At 34.6% G+C, this 24,487-nt stretch overlaps 1 pseudogene; it reads left to right on the plus strand.

The window, feature by feature from the left end:
- Positions 1–13,926: 13,926 nt before the first annotated feature.
- On the plus strand, positions 13,927–17,453 carry LOC114424123 (annotated as a pseudogene).
- Positions 17,454–24,487: the final 7,034 nt, after the last annotated feature.

A 24,487-nucleotide genomic window follows, 5' to 3' on the forward strand; every position in this document is an offset into this window, starting at 1 on the left:
TAGTTTGTGATATCTTAATTCAACCCCCCTTCTTAAGATATCTGAGGCCACTTGTCTAACAGGAATGCCTTTGTCATGGTTTTAAAGGGATTCTTGTCTCAATATTCCTGCTCCATCTGCAAAATAGTTGAAAATTTATTTTTAAAAATATAATTATTAGACGGTTTTGCGGCTGGTGTTGCCATTGGTGTAATTATTTGTTTCCCCTTTTAAGTACCTCAGATAACTTTTGAATCTCTGGTTTTTTGAATTAGGGTTTGGAGCTCTAAATCAGATTCATCATCTGACTCAAAGACTATGTCAGCCCAGGTTTTCTTTGGAAGTTTGGTTAAGCCAATTTCTTGAAGGACCAACAGTGTTTCGATTGGTAAAGCATAGTCGGTTCTAGTTTGTTTTAAGGTTTGTGGTTCTGAAATATCCTAAGTGGATGACTCAGATTTAATTTCAACAAGTTGGGTTGATGACCCATCTTTCTTTTTTGGTTTATGGGTAAATGACCCAGGTTAGGTCGATGACTCAATTTTGGAGGGTGAAACCGTTTTTGGGGATGGCTCTAGTAAAGCCAATTTGAAACCTTTCCTGCGACCTCTTCCCCCTCATAAGGAGGCACTGGCTACCTTAGGTGGCATGACAAGTTTTTTATAAGAATTCATGGGTAAGATAGTCAGGTAGAGAGTTTAAGGTGCCCTTGAAATACTCTATTTCGAAATAAAAAACACTCAAAATTGCTTGCCATTTAACAAAAATTTGTTTTGAAGGCAAGATTTTTTACATCTTTTTGTAAAATTTCTTTGGTTGATTTACAATCAACCCTTATAAGAAACTTTTGATTTAACAAGTCAAATTGAAATTTGGAAATGCACAAAACAATTGCTAAAACTTCTTTTTTAACAGTTGAATATTTTTGTTGTGCAGAATTCCAATGGTTTGATGTATATGCAATGATATTTTCTTGGGTATTGACTCTTTGTTTGAGGATACCACCATAACCTATGTCAGGTGCATCAGTTTCGACAATTTTGAATGCTTGTGGAATTGGGAGATACAAACATTTTATGGATTGAACTTTGAACTTAATGTCCTTAACAACCTGGGTATGAATATCATACCAAGGAGGAGGATTTTTTCTTAACCTATCATGTAGTGGTTTGACAATATTGTTCAAGTATGGAACAAATTCACCGACATAATTTAGACACCCTAAAAATATTTGTAACTGGGTTTTGTCTAAGATTTGGTTTGGGAATTTATTAGCAAACTCGATTGACCTGTCTATTGGTATAATTGTTCCCTAGTGGATATTGTGACCAAGGAATCTAATTCTTGTTTGGAAAAGATTGATTTTGGTTTGAGAAATCGCAAGACCATTTTGTTTGATGATATTAATAAAGGTATGCAGGTGTTTAAAATGTTGGTCAATGGTTTGGGAAAAGATTAACACATCATCAATGTATACAATGGAAAATTTTGAATACGGATTGAAGATATCATTCATGAGTTTTTGGAATTCTGAAGGGGCATTCTTCAGATCGAATGGCATAACATTCCATTCATATTGCTCAAAAGGAACTGTGAAGGCAGTCTTGTACCTATCAGTTTCCTTTATCTGGATTTGCCAATATCCTGACTTCATGTCAAATTTTGAAAATATTTTTGCAGAGTTCAACCTATTGAGTAGATCCTTCTTGTTTGGAATAGGATACCTAATCCATTGTAAGGCTTGGTTCAAAGGTTTGTAATTTATGACTAAATGTGGTGTTCCACGTTCAAGTTCTGTTTGCTTGTTGACATGGAAAGCAACACAAGACCAAGGGCTTTTACTCTTCCTAATTATTCCTTTATCAAGGAGATCCTTGATTTTCTTTTGGCAATATTGAATAAGTTCTTCATTTATTTGGATTGGTCTGGCTTTTGTGGGAATATGTTTTTCCCTGAAGTCTTTCTCATAAGGGAGATCGACTATATGCTTTTTTCGATTCCAAAACGCATGTGGCAAATCGGAACAGATTGTTGATTGGATGTGATTTAGTAGGGACTATATTTTTCCTTTCAATTGAGGTTTCTCTAGTTGGATTTGAATATTACTAAAGGAAACTTCATCCTTCAAAAAGTTGATTTGGTTAATCTTCTCTTCTATGAAGTTTATGTTTCTTGTAATTGGTTTGGTAGAGAAATCGAAGGTGATTTTCTTTCCCAAGTGCCAAGTAGTTATTCCTCCCTTGGATATCTGGAGAGGGAACAAAGATTTGATGAATGGTTTTCCTAGGATAACTTCATTCTTAAGGTTTTTTTACCAAAAGAAAGTTGGTTTCAATCCTAAGACCTTGGTTTTCTATGATTGTTCTGGATAGCTTATAATTTTTAATTTTGACCCACTTGTTGTACTCAATTTCTCTGAGGTTTTCTCAAAGAATTTTGCAGAAATTAAACCTTCTAGAATGCAGTTTGAGTCAACACCTGTATCAAAAAGGGCCATTGTATCCAGGACAAAGTCATTAATAATAGTTCTAATATTAATATAGAACTTTTGGATTTTAATCTTGTTGATTAATCCCATGAAGATTTCATCATATTGACCTTCATCTTCTTCTCTTTTGTCCTCATTATCCGAATCACTATGTTCTTCAAAATAAGAAAGAATAATTTGATGAATTTCTTGTTGTTGTCTGAGTTCTCTAATTTCTTGTTTAATGTTATTAATCTCTATTTGGAGATCTTGGATAGTGGTTGGTTTGACAAAAGTATTTTCTAATCTTTTGAGAATATTACTAACATCAAATTTGTTGTTAGTAATAAATTCTTTTGGTTTAGGTTTGGCTTCCAAAGTTTTTTTAAGTTTATTTCAGAAGACCTTCTTTTCCTGAGGATCTGGTATGGAATTTATTGCTTCAAACAAAAGATCCCGCTCTTTTGTCAAAGTGTTGACTTCTTGGATATCTTCTTCTTCCGAGGATGATGCTTGATCATCCTACTGGATTTGGTTGAGATTTTCCTCCAAAGATACTTCCCCAGTTTCTTTTTCTGAGGTTTCGATGAGTAGATTATTAATCTGCTCTTCTATGAATGGATCTAGGTTGAAGTTTCTTAGTTTCTTTTTCAACCTACAATATTTTCTTATGTGACCTTGTTTTCCACAATTCTAGCGTACTACTTTGGTTCTAGGTTTCATAGTTGGTTCTGGCATATTGGTTTCCTTGCTGGTTGAAGTTTTGTATGAGTATTTCCTACTCGAAAATCTCTTATGAGAGACAATTTTGTTCTTTTGAAATTTTTTCTTGGGGTGTTGTTTCTTCTTTTGCTTAGGACAAGCTGGTAATCCAAATTGTTCACATAAAGACCCTAAATCTTTTTTAGTTTGGGCTTTCTCCTTGGCCAGTTGTCTTTGAATCTTGTCATCCTAACAAATTTTTAGGGCTACCTTTTGGATACAGGAAATGAGTTGTCCATAACTTAAGCTGTCATACGGAATATCTCCATTAGCAGATTGGCTATGAATTCTATCTCTAACCTTATCTCCTAATGATCTCAGAAGTCTGGCTAGGAATTTCTCTTTCCAGAAAGATTGTTGGCTATCCTCTCTAGTGTAAACTCTAGTCAAGAAGGTATCTCTATACCATCTAAAGTCTGCTAAGGTCCTACACTTAAGATTGGATAGTAATTCTGCTGACCTATCTTTCCAAAGTGATGGGTCACCAATAAAATGTTGGGCTATTGTAAAAATAAGGGTATTAACAGCGTTAGGGATTTCTTCATTATCGTCATTTGTAATGACTTTCCCGTTGAGATCCGTTTTAATTGCGCTGTAAATTTTTTATTTTTCATCATTAGTTAGATAATTATCCCCCCATCCTTTTAATTGACCAAAAAATCCTGCAACAAGAATGTCTACAATTATTTCTTTTGAACACTCATGGGACGTTTTGTATGCCATGGCTACCATGGTCATATGTTGTAATGTATTCATGATGTATTCTGTTTGAGCATCTATATTCCATTCATAGATGTTATTTGCACTAAAACTTTTAAAGTTATTTTCGCCTCTTTCTTCTAGTAGAAGATCAAGGGCAGTTGGTCTTGTAGACAAAGGATCAAGCTGAATGTTTTGAGGATGCCAAAGTTTTCACATGCGTCTCAAAGCTTTATTCAAGACAAAGGAATTAAAGATATTCAAGATGGATAATCAAGACAGTCTCTAGAGTCTTAGAAAGGGTATATTAAATAGGAAGGGAATTCCAATTGAAGTAGCAAAAGGTTTGGCCAAGAATTTTAAGTTAAAAAGTCTTTTTTAACAAATTTACTCTCTGGTAATCGATTACCAGAGGATGTAATCGATTACCAGTGGCCAAAACTGATTTACAACAGCTATTAAAATTTGAATTCAAAATTTTTACTGTGTAATCGATTACACATATATGGTAATCGATTATCAGCAGTTATTGAACGTTTTTAATTCAAATTTTAAAGCTTGTAATCGATTACCCACATACTGTAATCGATTACCAGAGAAGTTTTTCAGAAAATATTCTCAACAGTCACATCTTTTTACTTGATTCTTGAATGGCTGTCAAAGGCCTATATATGTGTGACTTGGGACACGAATTTGCCAAGAGTTTTTCAGAACAAAAAGGTCTTATCCTCTTAAAAAGCAAATCGTTTTATCCTCTTACAAATTCCTTGGCCAAATTACTTGTGATTCAATAAGGAATTATTTGAGTGCTCAAATTGTTCAATCAATCTCTTTAAAGAGAGATTTCTTCTTTTCTTCTTCTTCATTCTGAAAAGGGATTAAGAGACCGAGGGTCTCTTGTTGTGAAAGAATTCTAAACACAAAGGAAGGGTTGTCCTTGTGTGTTTAGAACTTGTAAAAGGAATTTACAAGATGGTGGAACTCTCAAGCGGGTTGCTTGGGGACTGGACGTAGGCACAAGGGTGTGGCCGAACCAGTATAAATCTGAGTTTGCATTTTCTCTTCCCTTAAACTCCTTTATTTATTATTGTTTTATATTCATATTCAAATTGTTCTATTTGAATCAATATTTAAGAAATTCATTATTAAGGGAATTTATAACTTGAATAGAAAGTGAAATAGAATTTTAATTGGGGAAATAAGTTGTAATATCTTAATTCAACCCCCCCTTCTTAAGATATCTGAGGCCACTTGTCCAACAAGTGGTATCAGAGCTTCATTCTTGTATAAAGTTTAGAAGCTTCAAGAATTATGGCCTCATCAAACTACTTGTTTCCCGAGGGAAATTCTATAAATAGACCTCCCATCTTTAATGGAGTGGGTTACCATTACTAGAAAACCCGCATGCAAATTTTTATAGAGGGCAATAGATTTAAATATTTTGGAAGCCATAGAACAAGGACCTTATGTTCCCTCTATAATAGCTGGAAGTGCAACAATAGAAAAACCTAGAGCAGATTGGACTGAGGAAGAAAGAAGATTAGTACAATATAATTTAAAGGCCAAAAATATTATTACATCTGCCTTAGGAATAGATGAATACTTTAGGGTTTCAAATTGTAAAAGTGCTAAGGATATGAGGGATACACTACAAGTAACACATGAAGGCACAACAGATGTTAAAAGATCTAGGATAAATACTTTAACTCGTGAGTATGAACTTTTTAGGAAGAACGTAAATGAAAGTATACAAGACATGCAAAAGAGGTTCACACACATAGTTAATCATCTTGCATCTCTAGGAAAAACTTTTCAAAATGAAGATCTAGCAAATAAAGTCTTAAGATGTCTTAATAGAGAATGGCAACCAAAAGTAACAGCCATCATAGAATCTCAAGATTTATCTAGTATGTCTCTTGCTACATTATTTGGAAAATTGCAGGAGCATGAAATGGAATTACTAAGATTAAATCAGCATGAAGAAACTGATAAGAAGAAGAAAGGAATCGCTCTTAAAGCCTCATCTGCAATCCAAGAAGACAGTGATAAAGAAGATTCAATTGACTTGGATAATGATGAAGATATTAGTCAGTTTGTAAAAAGATTCAACAAGTTTCTGAGAGTCAGAGCAAATCAAAAGCGACCCAATTTTAAACCTAAAAGAAGGACAGAAACTTCATCCTCTACTCTAAAATGCTTTGAGTGCAATCGACCTGGACATCTGAGGGTTGATTGTCCCATCTTCAAGAAAAAGATGGAGAAGTCTGAAAAGAAAAATATTAATGAAAAGAAATTGAAAAAAGCATACATTACATGGGATGAAAACGATATGGAATCTTTTGAAGATTCAGAAAATGAAAAAATAAACCTCTGCCTTATGGCAAAAAGTTATGAAAGTGATGAAGAGGTAACATCTTCAAACAATTTATCTATTTCTTTTGATGAATTGCAAGATGCATTTGCTGATTTGCATAAAGAGTCAATTAAACTTGCAAAGTTAGTTTCATCTTCAAAGAAAACAATTTCAAATTTAGAAAATGAAATTTTAAAATCAAACAAAGAATTAGATCATCTTAGAAATGAAGTCTCAATTTCTAAACCAAATGAAAAAGTTCATATCTCTACTATTTCTAACAAGAAAATGTCAAATTCTTGTAGTTGTTGTGAAAAGTATGAAAAAGAAATCAAAGAGTTGAAAAACTCACTTGCAAAATTTACTTATAGTAAAAATAATTTAGATGTCATATTAGGAAAACAAAGACATGTCTCTAATAAGGCTGGACTAGGATATAAATATGAAAAACAACAAAAATTTCATAAAAACTTCTCTACTTCCACACAAAACTATAATTCTAGTTCTATCACATGTTTTTACTGTGGAAGAAAAGGGCATGGCACATCTACATGCTATTTTAGAAGAAATTGTAACAATATTAAAATGATTTGGGTCCCAAAAGGATCCTTTATTCATACTAACACACAAGGACCCAATAAAGTTTGGGTACCTAAGTTACAACCTTGATTTTGTAGGAACCCTTGAGGAAAAAGTGGTACATAGATAGCGGATGCTCAAAACATATGACGGGAGACAAATCAAAATTCATACATATCTCTCCCAAGAAAAGCGGACATGTAACTTATGGTGACAACAACAAAGGTAGAATTCTTGGAGTTGGAAAAATAGGTACAAATGTTTCAACCTCCATTGAAAATGTTCTACTTGTTGAAGGTCTTAAACATAGTCTGCTTAGTGTGAGTCAATTATGTGACAAAGGCTATCTGGTATCATTTGATTCTCAAAAGTGTGTCATTGAACATAAACATGATATGAATATAAAGCATATAGGGTTTAGAGTCAACAATGTTTACATGATAGACTTAAGTCAAAAACTAGATAATAATCAATGTTTTCTTAGTAAAGATGATGATCCATGGTTGTGGCATAAACGGATAGCACATATAAACATGGAACACTTAAATAGATTAATATCAAAAGATTTAGTTGTTGGTTTGCCAAAACTAAGATTTGAAAAACATAGGCTATGTGATGCATGCCAAAAGGGAAAACAAACTAGAGTTTCTTTCAAATCTAAAAACATTGTTTCAACTACTCAACCCTTACAATTACATCATATGGATTTATTTGGTCCTTCCAGAATCATGAGTTTTGGAGGAAGTTACTATGCTCTTGTTATAGTTGATGATTGTTCTAGATACACATGGACTCTTTTTATCACTAATAAGAATGATGCATTTCAAGCATTTAGAAAACTTGCAAAAATCATTCAAAATAAGAAAAATCTAAAGATTATATCTATTAGGAGTGATCATGGGGGTGAGTTTGAAAATAAAGAATTTGAATTATTTTGTGATAAGCATGGGATTGAGCATAACTTTTCTGCACCAAGAACCCCTCAACAAAATGGTGTTGTTGAAAGGAAAAATAGATCTTTGGAAGAGATTGCTAGAACTTTATTAAATGATACTCCTCTTCCAAAATACTTTTGGGCTGAAGCCATTAACACTGCATGCTACATTTTAAATAGGGCTTTAATAAGACCCATTTTAAAGAAAACTCCATATGAATTGTTCAATGGCAGAAAACCAAACATCTCACATCTTCATATCTTTGGTTGTAAATTTTTTGTATTGAATAATGGAAAAGATAACTTAGGAAAATTTGATGCTAAGTCAGATGAAGGTATTTTCCTTGGATATTCTCTGCATAGTAAAGCTTATAGAATATATAATAAAAGAACAATGACAATTGAAGAGTCTATACATGTTTCCTTTGATGAGTCTAATGCCATTCTTCCAAGGAAGGATTTTTTAGATGATATTTCAGATTCCTTAGAAGATACACATATTCATGGAAATGACTCTAAAGAAAAAGATGAAGGAAGCAATGAGGATTCTCAAGATAATGGGGCTAGAGGAAATAATGAACTTCCAAGAGAATGGAAAGCCTCAAGAGATCATCCCCTCGACAACATTATTAGTGATATATCAAAAGGGATAACAACTAGACATTCTCTTAAAGATTTATGCAATAATATGGCTTTTGTATCTATGATTGAACCTAAAAATATAAAAGAAGCCATAGTAGATGATAACTGGATAATTGCCATGCAAGAAGAACTGAATCAATTTGAAAGAAATAATGTGTGGAAACTAGTAGAAAAACCTGAAAATTATCCTGTCATAGGAACAAAATGGGTTTTTAGAAATAAATTAGATGAACATGGCATAATTATTAGAAATAAGGCTAGGTTAGTAGCAAAAGGGTATAATCAAGAAGAGGGATTAGACTATGAAGAAACATATGCTCCAGTTGCAAGATTAGAAGCCATTAGAATGCTCTTAGCATATGCATCCATAATGAATTTTAAACTCTATCAAATGGATGTTAAAAGTGCTTTTCTAAATGGTTTAATTCAAGAAAAAGTATATGTTGAACAACCCCCAAGCTTTGAAATCCCGGATAAACCAAATCATGTTTATAAATTGCAAAAGGCTCTTTATGGTTTGAAACAAGCCCCTAGGGCGTGGTATGAACGCTTAAGCAATTTTCTTCTAGAAAAAAAATTCTCTAGAGGTAAAGTGGATATCACATTGTTCATAAAGAGAAAGCATAATGATATTTTGTTGGTTCAAATATATGTTGATGATATAATTTTTGGATCCACTAATGATTCATTGTGCAAGGAGTTTTCCCTTGATATGAAAAGTGAATTTGAAATGTCAATGATGGGAGAACTAAAGTACTTCCTGGGATTACAAATCAAGCAAACTCAAGAAGGTATATTCATCAATCAAGCCAAGTACTGCAAGGAATTGATCAAAAGATTTGGGATGGAAAGTGCAAAACACATGGCTACACCGATGAGCACTAGCTGTTACTTAGATAAAGATGAATCTGGTCAATCTATAGACATGAAACAATATCAAGGTATGATCAGATCTCTTCTCTATTTATCTGCTAGTAGACCTGATATTATGTTTAGTGTATGCATGTGTGTTAGGTTTCAATCCAACCCCAAACAATCACATTTGAGTGCAGTTAAGAGAATCATGAGATATCTATTAGGTACAATAAATTTAGGATTATGGTATCCTAAGAACTCAACATGTAACTTAATAGGATATTCTGATTCTGACTTTGTCGGATCTAAAACTGATAGAAAAAGCACAAGTGGAACTTGTCAATTCATTGGATCCGCTCTTGTCTCATGGCATAGTAAGAAACAAAACAGTGTTGCTTTATCCACTGCTGAAGCGGAATATATTTCTGCCAGCAGTTGTTGTGCACAGATTTTATGGATGAAGCAACAATTATCTGACTATGGCATCCTTCTTAATTGTATACCAATTAGGTGTGATAATACTAGTGCCATAAATCTATCCAAAAACCCTGTTCAACACTCTAGAACCAAACATATAGAAATTAGGCACCATTTTCTTAGAGATCATGTCCTAAAGGGAGATTGTATATTAGAGTTTGTTGATACAAAGAATCAGCTTGCTGATATCTTTAAAAACCTCTCCCAAAAGAAATATTCTTTTCGATAAGAAGAGAATTACGCCTTTTAGACCTTAGTGATTTGGATAGGTAATTTTTTTTTTATGAATGATTGATTGTGTTTTTTTTTATTGAGTATGACGCTTGTGTTGTTTAATTTAATTTACTTTTTGTTATTATAATTAATTATTAAGATAGTATAAGTTTTTAGACTTAGAAATAAGTTTTTCTTTTAGGAAAAGGCTATTTTTTTGTTCTGGTAATCGATTACATGAATACTGTAATCGATTACACTAGAACAGATGGCCTGTAATCAATTACAGTATTCATGTAATCGATTACCAGTAGGCTGCCTCCTCCTGTAATCGATTACCATTACTTGTAATCGATTACCACGCGTCCTGCTCTATAAATATCACATTTTCCAGAAATCCCTGCGCATCCCCTTTTCTCTTGCGACGTTCCTCCATTCCCAAACCTCCAAACCTTCGTATCTCACTCATTTCTTCATCAAATCAACTCCCGTAAATTGAAATCTTCTTCTTTTTCATTTTTCTTTTGATTTCACCGATTGAAATCTGCAAAAACTCCTTCAAATGGCAGAATTGTCAAAGAAACAAAAGGGTTCTTCCGCCTCCGCTTCGGCTTCAAGAGCTCATCGTTCCGGAGCCACTAGCGCATCCACAACACCAATTCCACCCTCATTGTCCTCTTTCCCATTGTTTTCTTCGAAGAATAGCAGAAACATTACTTAAATCTTTTCTCATCTCGTTCCATTATCGACCCTAAGTTTATTGATATGGAATTCTTTTCTGATGAAACCTTTGATTGCATTCAAGCCTTTCAGAACTTAGGTCTTATACCTTTTATGTCATTACAATTGCCTATTTATCCTGAATTGGTTAAAGCTTTTTATTGTAATCTTGAAATTCAGGACAACACTCTGATTTCTGAGGTTTTTGGGATAAAAATGGTCATTGACCAGTCCCTTTTCCATGACTTAACCAAATTAACTAGTGACGGTGTACCATTTGAAGGTACACTGAATGACGACTGGAAATTTGATTTCTCTACACATGATGTCCGCCAGTTGGTTTGCACCAACAATGTGGATATGACCGGACGTCTTCTTGCCGGGTCATTGGCTTTTGAAAGCCGCATCCTTCACTATTTAATTGTGCGTATTCTGCTTCCACGGTCTTCCAACCTTGCCCAGGTTTTTGAGGAAGATCTAATTATCATGTGGGCCTTTCATACAGGGTGTCAACTTGACTGGGCATACTTAGTCAGATATCGCATGCATAAGGCATTGCGATTAAATGCTCCACTACCATATCCACAGCTTGTTACTCTCTTTCTTCGTCATTTTGGAATTCCTCTTGATTCTGAATCTTATATTCCAATCAAGAGATCCTTTTTAATTGGTGCTGCTGTGATTGCTTCTTTTGGTTACCGCAAAGAGCATGATGGCTCTTGGGTCAAAAAGGGCGCTCAACCCGCTGATGAAGAAGGCAACCTACCAGTTGAAGATAATTCCACTCTTCTTCGAAGGCTTATGGACAAGTTTGATGGACTTCAGACTTTTGTAGGTGACAAGTTTGATGCCATGGAACTGCAAGTCGACATGCGGTTCGATGCCATGGAATCAAGGATCACCAAAGTTGAAGAAGATGTCTCCTTCATCCGTACTTGCTTTGATCCACCACCACCGCCTCCATCGTCATCTTAGCTTAAGTATTATGACTAAGTATTATTAGTAATTAAGTATTATTAGTACTTTGGTTTATCGCCGTGTATTTGGCTTTTTATTGCTTAGTTATCGTAATCGTGCATTTATATTATATTTCTTGACTTTGATTTGGTTGGTTATGACAATGTATGGATTTATTTTGGTTTATTGTTTGGCTCTGTTTGGATATTGATTATGTTGCTTAGTTCTTTTTTATGTTGCCGAAGGGGGAGATAACTTGAGAGAACTTGGGTTAGAAATCAATTATCAATTAGAAATTTATCATTAAGTAAAGTTAGGCATACATGCCAAAAGATAGGGGGAGTAAGGGTTGTGTGAACGTGCTATTATCTTGTATATAGTTTGTCTTGATTTCAGGGATTGTCATCATCAAAAAGGGGGAGATTGTAGACAAAGGATCAAGCTGAATGTTTTGATGATGCCAAAGTTTTCACATGCGTCTCAAAGCTTTATTCAAGACAAAGGAATTAAAGATATTCAAGATGGATAATCAAGACAGTCTCTAGAGTCTTAGAAAGGGTATATTAAATAGGAAGAGAATTCCAATTGAAGTAGCAAAAGGTTTGGCCAAGAATTTTAAGTTAAAAATTAGTTTTTTAACAAATTTACTCTCTGGTAATCGATTACCAGAGGATATAATCGATTACAAGTGGCCAAAACTGATTTACAACAGCTATTACAAATTCCTTGGCCAAATTACTTGTGATTCAATAAGAAATTATTTGAGTGCTCAAATTGTTCAATCAATCTCTTTAAAGAGAGATTTCTTCTTTTCTTCTTCTTCATTCTGAAAAGGGATTAAGAGACCGAGGGTCTCTTGTTGTGAAAGAATTCTAAACACAAAGGAAGGGTTGTCCTTGTGTGTTTAGAACTTGTAAAAGGAATTTACAAGATAGTGGAACTCTCAAGCGGGTTGCTTGGGGACTGGACGTAGGCACAAGGGTGTGGCTGAACCAGTATAAATCTGAGTTTGCAATTTCTCTTCCCTTAAACTCCTTTATTTATTATTGTTTTATATTCATATTCAAATTGTTCTATTTGAATCAATATTTAAGAAATTCATTATTAAGGGAATTTATAACTTGAATAGAAAGTGAAATAGAATTTTAATTGGGGAAATAAGTTGTAATATCTTAATTCAACCCCCCCCCCTTCTTAAGATATCTGAGGCCACTTGTCCAACAGGTCTTTGCTAATAAAGCTTGGAAGGTGTTTTCCAATGTTTGGTGTTAATCGGATTGATTTCTTTTTCAGACACTAAACCTTCTTCAGATGCCTGTTGTGAATTTTTGTGACTATCTTTGTTGATGGCATTAATTAGCTTGGAGGTGTGTCTAGTCCTTATCTTGGATGATTCCTTCGAGGGTTGAGGGGTTTCGGGAATGGTCTTAAGTAAACTATTAATCTTACTTAATAATTCACTGTTGCTATCACCTATCTCTTATGTAGGGGATTTTTGTTTCCTAAGTTCCCTGAATTTCTATTTTGCTTTTTCGCTAACCTTAAAAGGTTTGAAGAAAGGTTTTTCTATTGGAACATGTGATGTTGACAACTCGTGGTCCTTAGGCATAATAAAGATCTTTTCTTTACTAATAGATTAATAGATTCCCCTGACACCTGAAGGTATTTGTTGGTGTAATTAGCCTGTTCCATTAGGCTTTTAATATCCGTTGGGGTTATTTCTTTGTTGACATCCTTTATTTTAAAAGGTGTGACCATGACAGGTTTGTCACTGCTGTCCTTGACCTTTGGCAATTGGTACTGAGTTGTGGGAGGTAATGCCGATTGGATTAACTCACCATCTTTAATTTGCCAATTGGTAATGACATTGGTTGTTGGGTCACCTATTATGTCATGTTTCTAAGGGTAGTCTATGTTTTCTTTGGCGGTATATGCATGAAACCAGTCAAAGAAAAGAATATTGATCTTAACCCTTTCGAAAAATTTATAAAACTTGTCTTGGATTTGTTGCCTTTTTGCTTCCTTAAAATGCTGAAAAAACCATCTTCACTGAGGTTCATTCTCTGAGGAATCAAAGTCTTTTCTAAGGTTTTCCTTATCAATGTTAAATTCATCAGATAACGTCATAAGGTTCATGGATAGAAGAGTATGTTGGAGATTGAATTGACTTTTGGTCTTCTACAGGTTCTTGATTATATGTGGTTCTAGGTATGCTAGAAGTCGTATCTAATCCTTAGAGGTTTATACTAGAAAACTGATTGTGACTCAGATGTAGATAATCTTACTGGAATGGATCAGGTCCTAACTGAGAAATACCTTCTTGCCAATTCATACTCAGATTGTCTTGAGGCTTCTATTCAGGATGAGAAAGAGTTTCTCCTATTGAAGGTTATCTTTACCTTACCAGGTTTATCCTGTTTGATTTGCTTTATGGAAGGGGCAGGTCTAGGATTGAAGGTGTAGCCTTATCCATGACCCATTTTTTAGGAAAAGTTACCTCATCCCATTTTATAGTTCTAGGGAGAGAAACATTAGCTTTTGTCATATCAGTGATAAACAAAGTCGTTCCTACTTTCCCATCCGTAGATTAATATATATATATATATATATATATATATATATATATATATATATATATATATATATATATATATATATATATATATATATATATATATATATACGAACCACATCTGGTCACAACACCCACCACATATTAGACAAATTCTATATCCCCCCAATTGATACATGTTCTAGTCCACCAATATAACCACATGCTAATGAAAGTAGTATTTAAAATTAAAAGTAGGTCCCTATTCTCACCGCACTAACTACCCTCATGCTAATACTTCAATCGTCCTCCAATAATATGTTTTAGCACTTATTCTCACAAACCATGTACCTGTGAAACCTTCCTTCAAATTTTTAGTGTATAAAAGAATAATTAATTTAAATTTAAGAATTTATACAAATTATTTGAATTCTTTATCATTATCAAAATAATTATATAAAATTCAGTTGACCTTATGAAAATATTTTATACTTTTATAATTTATTTTAGGCTTAAATAAAATTTTGGTCCCTATAAAATAGGAGTTTTAATTTTTTTAACTACGTGATGCATTGGATGTCAACGATAGTCCTAGGAGGTTTTAAGGATAATTGGAAAATGGTAATTATTTATTTCAAAACTAATTTCATTTGTTATAGTTGTAATTATTTACACTAATTAAGTTATGTTTTATTATATCATGCAGTATTTTACCGTGACAAGAGCATTAGAACCAGAGAGAATAAAGACAATTCGCATTTAGTGGGCAAAATGTTTTCTAAACTTAAAAATGAAACACTAGGTGTTTAAGGAATTTTACAATTGTAGAGTTATGTTTAACTTAGGTTATAGATGATTTTATATATTGACATTATTGTTTCATTATTTGATAGTAATTATTCAATAATAATTTGAGTATAATATAATTTACTGCCTGGACTTCCCGGATTAGTTCTATTTTCAATTTGCAGGTTTAATTTGGGTAATATTAACAAAATAGACAAAATATTAAAAAAAATGCAAAAACAACATCGGTTTTGACAAAAACCGATGTAAAAACAACGTCGATTTTGACAAAAACTGATATTATAATGCAAAAACAATTTTGATTTTTGACAAAACCAATGTTGAAATGTAAAAACATCGGTTTTTACCAAAACCGATGTTGTAAGATGCATTACAACATCGATTTTGTAAAAAATTGATATTGTTTTGCATTTTAAAATATTTTTTGTATATTTTTTTGTAAAAACCGATGTTGTATAGTGGATTTCAATATTAGTTTTTAAAAACTGATGTTAACGTTGATACTTTTAATGTCGGTGGATTCAACATCAGTTCAAAACCGATGTTGAATGTTCAAAATAACCGATGTTAAATGTCATTTTTCTAGTAGTTAGATTAAAGTTTTATTGTATACACAACATATTCAACACTTCAACTTAAAAAAATTTCTAGTCTCAAGCCATGGCTGCAACCTTGTGCAATTCATCTAGTTCTTATTTTGTTATTCTCTACTTTCCTTTCCCTTACCTCAATTTATCCACTTTCCTTTAAACCTTGTTTTGGGTTGGACTAAGACAACAAATACTACACAAGATATTGCTTTAAGGTTGGGTTGGCCAACTACAGCAAAAGGGTTCTACTTTGGAGCCCATGCACATTACAACTATCTGACTTCACCACTAAATTCTCCTTCACCACCAACACTCTAGCCAATAATCTATTCTTCGCTGACACAATAACCTTCTTCCTTGCTCCTATTGGGTTTAAAATCTCTTCATATTCATTAAGTGTTGGCTTTCTAGGCCTATTCAACATCACAACCGTTGTCTCACCCAATAATGATATTGTTCCAGTGGGGTTTGATTCAAATGTGAATGCTCACAGGTATCACCACTATCAGCCAATATTGGAGCACTTGGACATCAACAAATATTCAACTATTTTTGTGGTGTATATCAGTTGGAATGCTACCCTATACAATTGAGACACTCTCGATGTACGGATTAAGCACACAAAGAGTCAAACAACGCATTGGAATTATGGAGGGACCACTTTTGACCATCAAGAGAACCCTAACCTTTCTTATGTAGTTGATTTGACGGTATTGCCTATAAGGGTAGTTATAATTGGTTTTTTTTATTGCTATAGTGAAATAAAATCTCTCAAAACATGGGATTCAGGTGGAAGCGAAAGAAATCAACAATCTTTAGTGAAGATAATACTAACTGTTGTGGGGGGCATTTTGATTCTAGAACTAGTAATTGTCACAACTAGTGTAATAGTATGGAGGAGGTGGAACAAAACAATAATCAAACCACACTTGAGATCTTATAATAATTCTTTGATTAATGATGTGGAGATTGGAAGGGGAGCAGCAGCAACACCAAGAATGTTCTCTTACAAAGAACTTGTTGTGGCTACCAACAACTTCTCCATGGAAAACAAGTTGGGTGACAGAGGGTTTGGTGCTATTTACAAAGGCCTCATTGTAGACTCAGATTTGGAAATTCCTGTGAAGGAGATATCAAGGAGTTCAAGGCAAGGCAAGAAAGAGTATGCAACTGAGATAAACATCCTTAACCAGCATAGACATTGAAACCTTTTGAAGCTCCTAGGTTGGTGCCCAACGATAAGTGAGTTTCTTCTTGTATATGAGCACATGCCAAATGGAAGCCTTAGTAATCATTTGTTTGGAAACAACAAAAATTTTAGTAGTAATAGTCAAAGTTTGAATGAAAGGTACAAAATAGCATTAGGGTTGGATCATTATTGCTCTATCGTCATGAAGAATGTGAAAATTGTGTGGTGCATCGTGACCTAAAATCAAGCAATATGATGCTAGATTCCAATTCCAATGCCAAGCTTGGTGACTTTGGGATGACAAAGCTAATAGACCATGATGTGGGGTCCCAAAGCATAGGGTTGGTTGGAAAATTGGGCTACATGTCCCCAGAATACGTTGCCACATGTAGGGCTAGCAAGGAGCATGATGTTTATAGCTTTGGGGTGGTTGCATTAGAATTTGCCACAGGAAAAAAAAGCATTGCATGTAGGGATGTGGTGTACACACCTTGGTAGAAATTTGAGATTCTCAATGAGACAAGTTGTTCAAGGGCTTTGTTTTGAGGCTAGCTTGCCAAAACTCATCCCTCCAAAAATTATGCCTCAATGTTTGTCAGAAAATGTTCCTACAGTAGATGTAATAATATGCGGAGGAGTGTGTTTGACAAATAGTACAAGCCTTCGTGTTGGTTGCTAATATTCAATTTTTTGGATGCTTAAATATATTTTTCGTTTCTGTAATTTAATGTTTTTTTGTATTTTTTTCATTTTAGTCCTTATAAACTATATTTGTTTTATTTTTTGTCCTTAAAGTACTATCTAAAGCATTTTAAGAACGAAAAACAAAACAAACATATTTTGTAAGGATTGATTTTTTTATAAGAACAAAAATGAAAAAAAAATGTTAAATTATAGGAAATGGAATGTTGTGAATATCTTTAACATTTTTGAATATTTTCTTCAAACTATCTATCTATTGTTGAGTGCTTGAGAGCAGTCTAGCTAGACAGAGTATTTTGTCTGCATAAAAAAAAGATACTATAATTAGAGGATATATCAACCTATATATGTTGATATACTAAATTAGTTAATTGCTTTGTTATTTCATGTGTCATTTTTAATTATTTATTTAGCAAGTAATTTTATTATGAATTTAATTAAAATATATCATGGTCTATTTTTTGTCAAGTGTCATTGAATCGTAAACAAAAAAGTTATTAAAGTATTTTTTAATTAATTGACCATTCAAGAAGATTGTTTATACTTACAAATATACAAATTAAATTATTTTTCCCCCTTTCTTCATACACGTACTTGCACATGTACAAACTCGCATCTCCCATGCCACCACCATTACATGAAAAGCAGGACAGTCCTGACATTCTATGCACGGGCTCAAGACAGAATAATAATTAGGGACCCTTATATATAAATATTAAAATATAAATATACATAGCATAAAATATAAATACATAATTTTATTAAAATGAAATATTTTATTTCATTAAATAAATGACATAATTATAATAAATATAAAAAGATGTATAATATTTTTTATTCAATTTATTCATATCTATCATTTGATTTACACTTCCAAAATATTATTCATACACAAACACTAATATAAAAGACTCCCCTATAAAAAAAGAAGCAAATGTACACAAAATATATATAAGGGTGTAGACATTGATTAATTGATGTTTATTCTTGAAGTTTTTTTTTCTTGCAGCAAAAGGAGTAGAGGTTGAATTTTATCTTTTTTGAGCCAAGATGTTGAATTTTTTTATGTAATAATGGAGAATTAGATTATGGGCATTCCCAGACCCTAATTTCATTCGGGTATGATGTTTTCATTATCCACTTGTGATGTTTTGATCATTACTAACTAAATTATGGTGTTTGACACCGATTGCAACGCAAGGTTGAGGGATCACTCAAATTGATGTTTGATTGTCGGATCCGGGAACAAAAACAACAAGGAAAAGGGCAAAATGACCATTTTCTGGAAATTTTTGGACCCTAGCTCGCCCAGGCTAGCATTTGGCTCGCCTGGGCCATGAAATTCCTTAAACCTTAAGTAACTAGCTTGCCTGGACGAGCTTCCCCTGTCCCAAATGGCCTTTTCCTATAAATAGCCATGCTAGGGGAGGGGTTGAAGGGTTCAGAAAGTTCAGAGAATAAGAAAAATGAAGGGAGAGGAAGGAAAAAGAAGAAAAGCGAAGTCGAGGCATGTTCAAATCGCAACCGAGGATCATTCCCTACATTGCTTCTCTTGCTAGCCTTGTACCCTGTGCAATAGCCGATTAGTTCTTCTTCCTTTTCTTTTCTTTTCTTAAGAGTTGAATGTAATTCATGTACCTTTATGGGTCCTCTCTGATATTATGTATGTATTCATCTTCTCCCCTTTATCGCTGATAATTTCATTTCACTTGTAAGGTTTAATTCTAGCCGACCACCAGTGTTGTGGAATCGTTTTCTTTTCTTTTGTGAGACTAGAGACTAATAAACAAAAAAAAATAAAGGAAATCAATTCACAACCAAACTTTTTTTTTTTATCAAATATCACTTAAGATCATTTCAAGGTCCAATGCCTTAATGATTCTCTCCGCGTTTCAAAATTTAAAATGTGGTTTCAAGGTCCCACGCCTTAACAACTCTTTGTTCGGGATTTAAATAAATCTTTCAAAAACATAAAATCAATTTAACACTTAAACATTCAAACATAAAGAACTATGTAGGTCTGATTTCCTCATTGCACCTGGGGATACGTAGGAGCAAGGGCAACACTCTCGTTGACTCGGAAAAAAAAATAATAAAATAATGTAATAAAAGAAATTCACCGTTCTTGGGAAAATAAATAATTTTAAAGTCATGTTGTGCACACTTGATTAAAGGCTATCGTCCTTTGTGATGGGCGCGTGGGGTGCTAATACCTTCCCCATGCGTTAACAACTCTCGAACCCTTATTTTCAAAATTCACAGACCTTTTTTTTTTCTAACGTTTTCCCTTAAATAAACGTTGGTGGCGACTTCTGCTCGTTTTATTTTTAAGAAGATGCCTCTTTTATTTTCCTTCGCCATCCCATCGTGAGGTAGGTTGCGACAGACAGAGACTCCATTGTGGACTTGTTAGAGAGTTAAGCCATTCAATTAGTGTGTAATTTTATCGTGACTTTTTCTTTATTTATGTTCCATTTTCTCTTTTATCCTTTGTTTTGTTCATATTTGTATATAACCTTTGCCATGTTATTGCCTCTTGGTGTGCATCTGTCTATCTATTACTTTCATAATTAGAAATAATTTGTGTCGTTGAATCCTGGGGTAGACGACATGCGACGTACTTGTTGCATCTACCTGGGAATTGTATGTTTGCTTGGCAAGTAGGGTGGGGTAATTCTTAGATTGCTCTATGCATACATGACACCTATACTTTTGCACACACATTGAGATATTAGGCCCTATACCCGGGTCTGTGTAAGCCATAGGGAGTGGAGGTCGATTTGTGGTCATGCTGGGTCTCCGACTCGCTTGATAGCAGTGAAGCCTCATCTAGAGTTTTCCTCTTTTGGTGAGGCATTGTTGCTGGTAGTCCTTACCGTCACAATGCTATTACCTAAGAAGATGATATCTCTAGAAGCTGGTAAAGTTACATAAAACCACTCTTGGGAGTTGTCACTAGATAGTAAACTTTTTTATCTTTTCCATTAGGTTCCTGAATTAGGGACACAGAACAAACTCACCATGTTTTGTTTCCTTGATCAAATCATGTATATCTTCATAACATCATAATGGACATATTATTCCTGTATTTACCATTTATCATATTCACGCGTTGCATTTTGCATAAATCATTACATTGTCATACACGTTCGTTTAACATGTTTTTTTGTGCTGCCAATCACATACCTTTTGTTGTCATTAGTCGCATGTTATGTTCACTCATGCATACTCCTTCCATATAGTTGCTCATGCCTTGCGTTCTTTTCTTCGTCGTCAAAGTTACAATGAAGCGTGAAAGTCTACACCGCATTCTTAGTTGCATGTGTTGGGTACCACGGTAATAACTATGTTGGGTTTATACATTTCTTTCTCCCAATGATGATCGAAAGTTGCATGAACATGGTACCCAATGCATTGTTAATAAGAAAGGGTGGTCTTTCGGGTGTCTTGTGTCAGTTTGATGAATACGTTTGTCATGCATAGCATAACCATGCCCTAATCATTCATCATATCTCCTCTATGATAGGGTGTTGAAGTATTGACCACCAAAATTTCTATTCTTGCGAACATGGGGTCGGACCAAGCGCAATCTTTTAAGAAAAGGTTCCATCATGTCAAAGTCAAAAATCTAGAATTAGCCAGCTTGCGAAAGCTGGGGCAGCGGATGGATCAAATTCAACGTCAGTCTTTTAGCAAGGTATATGGGAGGATTTGGGATCTAGCAATGATAGAAGTGTCAGTTGAAGTCATTGCATCTCTCACTCAATACTATGACCAACCACTCAAATGCTTCTCTTTTGGGGTCTTTCAATTAGCACCAACCATAGAGGAGTTTGAGAGGATCTTAGGATGCCCGATAGGAGGCAGAAAGCCATACCTCTTTTCAGAGTACTATCCTTTTATGGTGAGAGTAGCAAGAGTGGTCAAGATCTTGAAACGAGAATTAGATCAAGTGAAGCAAAGTAGGAATGGAGTAGCAGGAATACTGAGGAAGTGCTTGGAAGAAAAGGCGAAAACTCTGGCAAGCCAAGGAGAGTAGGTATCATTCATGGATGTATTAGCACTACTAGTGTATGGGACAATACTATTTTTGAATGTAGAAGGACTTGTAGATCTAGCAGCGATTAATGCCTTTCTTGCTTATCACCACAACAAGGAAAGCCCGGTCATTGCTGTTTTAGCAGATGTGTATGATACATTCGACTTAAGATACGAGAAAAACAATGCGAGAATTGTCTGTTGTATGCCTGCTCTTTATGTATGGTTGGTATCCCACATCTTTAATCATGGAATTAGATCTGTCTGTCCCCTACAAGGTCATCGCATGTGCTCGGGAAAGGATAAAGCAAATTGGGAAGAACTCTTGGCAGGCATGACAGGAGTGTCCATTAGTTGGTTCCCACGATGGAAAGTAGGAAGGGCAAGAGTATTATGCTCATGTGAAGGATTTCTAAATGTCCCTTTGATAGGGAGGAGGGGTTGCATTAATTATAATCATGTGTTGGCCATAAGACAATTAGGATATCATATGAGAGGTGCGCCATCGAAGGAAACCATCGCGCCTTTCATCGCACGAGGGTTCAATGAAGCTAATACAAAGATACTTTAAAGGATCCATAAGACGTGGAATAAAGTGGGAAGAAAAGATAAAAAACTTAGAGGAAGAAGCGATGGTGTCATAGGCGGCTATCACAAATGGTTGAAATCTAGAACGCAAGGGATAACTTGGCTCCAAAAGCTAAAGGGTATGAATGGAAAAGAGGCAGAGGTGCCCATGGAGAGTGAAGAGGTATAAATATTGAAGGTTGAGCTTGAAAAGAAGAAAGTAGCGAAGGAGAAGCTAAAGGTGGTAGTCACTAGAGTTAAGAAAGAATGTGATAGGCTGAAGGATGTGATAACTGCTAAATAATTGTATTTTGATGATAGAAAATAAAGCAAAATTGTCGTTAGAAATAATTATTTAGCAGTTATTTGCGCTTAAAATTAAAGAATTGATGTTTCGTTGAATTTTGGCTACAGATATAAAAACTGGAGGTGTTAAAAGCAAAAAGGGGAAATAACGAAGAAAAAAGAAGAAATTAGAAAATGCCCAGTCCAGTGTCTCGCTAAGCGCACCGCTTGCGCTAAGCGAGACAAGAGACACAGGTGCTAAGCAAGGCGTTAAGTAGGAGAGTTAGTACTCTCGCTCAGCACGCAACACGTGCTCAGCGTGCAGAAAAGAAAACAGAAAGCGCTAAGCGAGAGGAGCTCGCTAAGCGCCCGATCCAACATAACAGAGCGCACTAAGCAAGAAGTGTCCGCTAAGTGCACGATCAACATGCAATGACACACCGAGGGGAGTTCGCGCTAAGCGAGCCTACGAAGGTCCAAAGCCCACTTCAGCATCTATAAATAGAGAGCCAGGCCAAGGGGAAATGACACACCGAGTCTCAGAGCATTCTCATTACTACCTAGAGCCTGAGAACTCTTCCTTAGGGAATTCTCTTCTCTCTTCCACCATTTATTCCTTTTCTTTCTTTCATCCATCTCATTGTAAAGTCCTCATGGCCATGAGTGGCTAAACCCCTAGTTAGGGCCTGGGAAGCCTAAAAAGCCAAAACGATGTATGGTATACTTCATATTTATCAATGTAATAGGATTTTTTTCTAGGTTTTTCTATTCTATTATCTTTTCTATTTTTATCTTGCATTATTCATCTTTATATTCTTTTGGGGGTTAGACGTTTGAGAGATGGTAACTTCTAAATAAGATTTAAAGAAAATATGCATGCATTAGTTTTAGGGGTTAGATGCTTGGAAAATGGTAACTTCTAATAGAACAAAAAGAAAAGATTTCATAAGAAAGTCATTACTAGACATAGAATGATAATTTTATGCCTATACATTTCTGCAAACATCTAGAATTTAGACTTCATGCATTTTATTTGTTGAATCTTTTCAAAGGAATTTGGGAGATAGATAAGTAAAATAGGCTTGTCATCGTGAGGAATTAGGGGCAAGTAAATGAATTGATAAAGAAAAATCATAAAATCATATATCCTAAGCAAACAAGGCATGTTAGGTCCTAACACTTGCATTCCATTGAATTTCCTCTTGAATTATTCTGCTTTTAATTCTTTTGCTTTTTATAATTCATTATTATTTCTTTCCTATTCTTTCTTCTACCCCTCTCTTTTATTATTTCTTCCTCTTATAAATTGAAAAGTATCCAAGATACGTATAACACAAAATCCCTGTGGAATTCGACACTCAGACTTCGAGACTTTATTACTTGGACATTTGGTACACTTGCCAAACCCCTAACAAGTTTTTGGTGTCGTTGCCGGGGATTTTGTCTTCGTACTTGGTTGCCATACCTTTTCAATTTGTAAGCAATTCTTTTATTCTTTATTATGCACTTTTTCTTTCCTATTCTTTCCCATTCTTTCTTCCATAATTTGCATGGGTAATGCTTGTTTTGTGCATACGAGGTAGAACTGCAGCTGGAGATATAGCCCCTACAACCTTGGAAATTGAAGCCACTTACAACGCTGCAAGAAGAAGAAGGGAGCAAGAAGCACAAGAAAGTGGTCACACCTCACCTCTTGCTTCTCCACAAATCCATATTCAAATGGAGGAGGAACATGCACGACGAGTCACACTAGAGGACTACTCTAGTACAGCTACTCCATAATTCTTCACAAGCATTGCAAGGCCGGAGGTTCAAGCGGCCAACATCTCTTATCCTCACTCTCTCATCCAACTGATCCAAGGAAACCTTTTCCATGGTCTACCAAATGAGGATCCTTATGTTCACCTTGCCACCTACATTGAGATTTGCAACACAATCAAAATAGCCAGTGTACTTGAAAGTGCTATACGCCTCAATCTTTTTTCCTTTTCATTAGCAGGGGAGGCAAAAAGGTGGCTACACTCCTTCAAGGGTAATAGCTTGCGAACTTGGGAAGAAGTCATAGAGAAGTTCTTGAAGAAATACTTCCCAAAGTCAAAGACTGCTAAAGGAAATATGGAA

The sequence above is a fragment of the Glycine soja genome, chromosome 8 (genome assembly GCF_004193775.1).
Source record: "Glycine soja cultivar W05 chromosome 8, ASM419377v2, whole genome shotgun sequence".
Taxonomy (NCBI): domain Eukaryota; kingdom Viridiplantae; phylum Streptophyta; class Magnoliopsida; order Fabales; family Fabaceae; genus Glycine; species Glycine soja.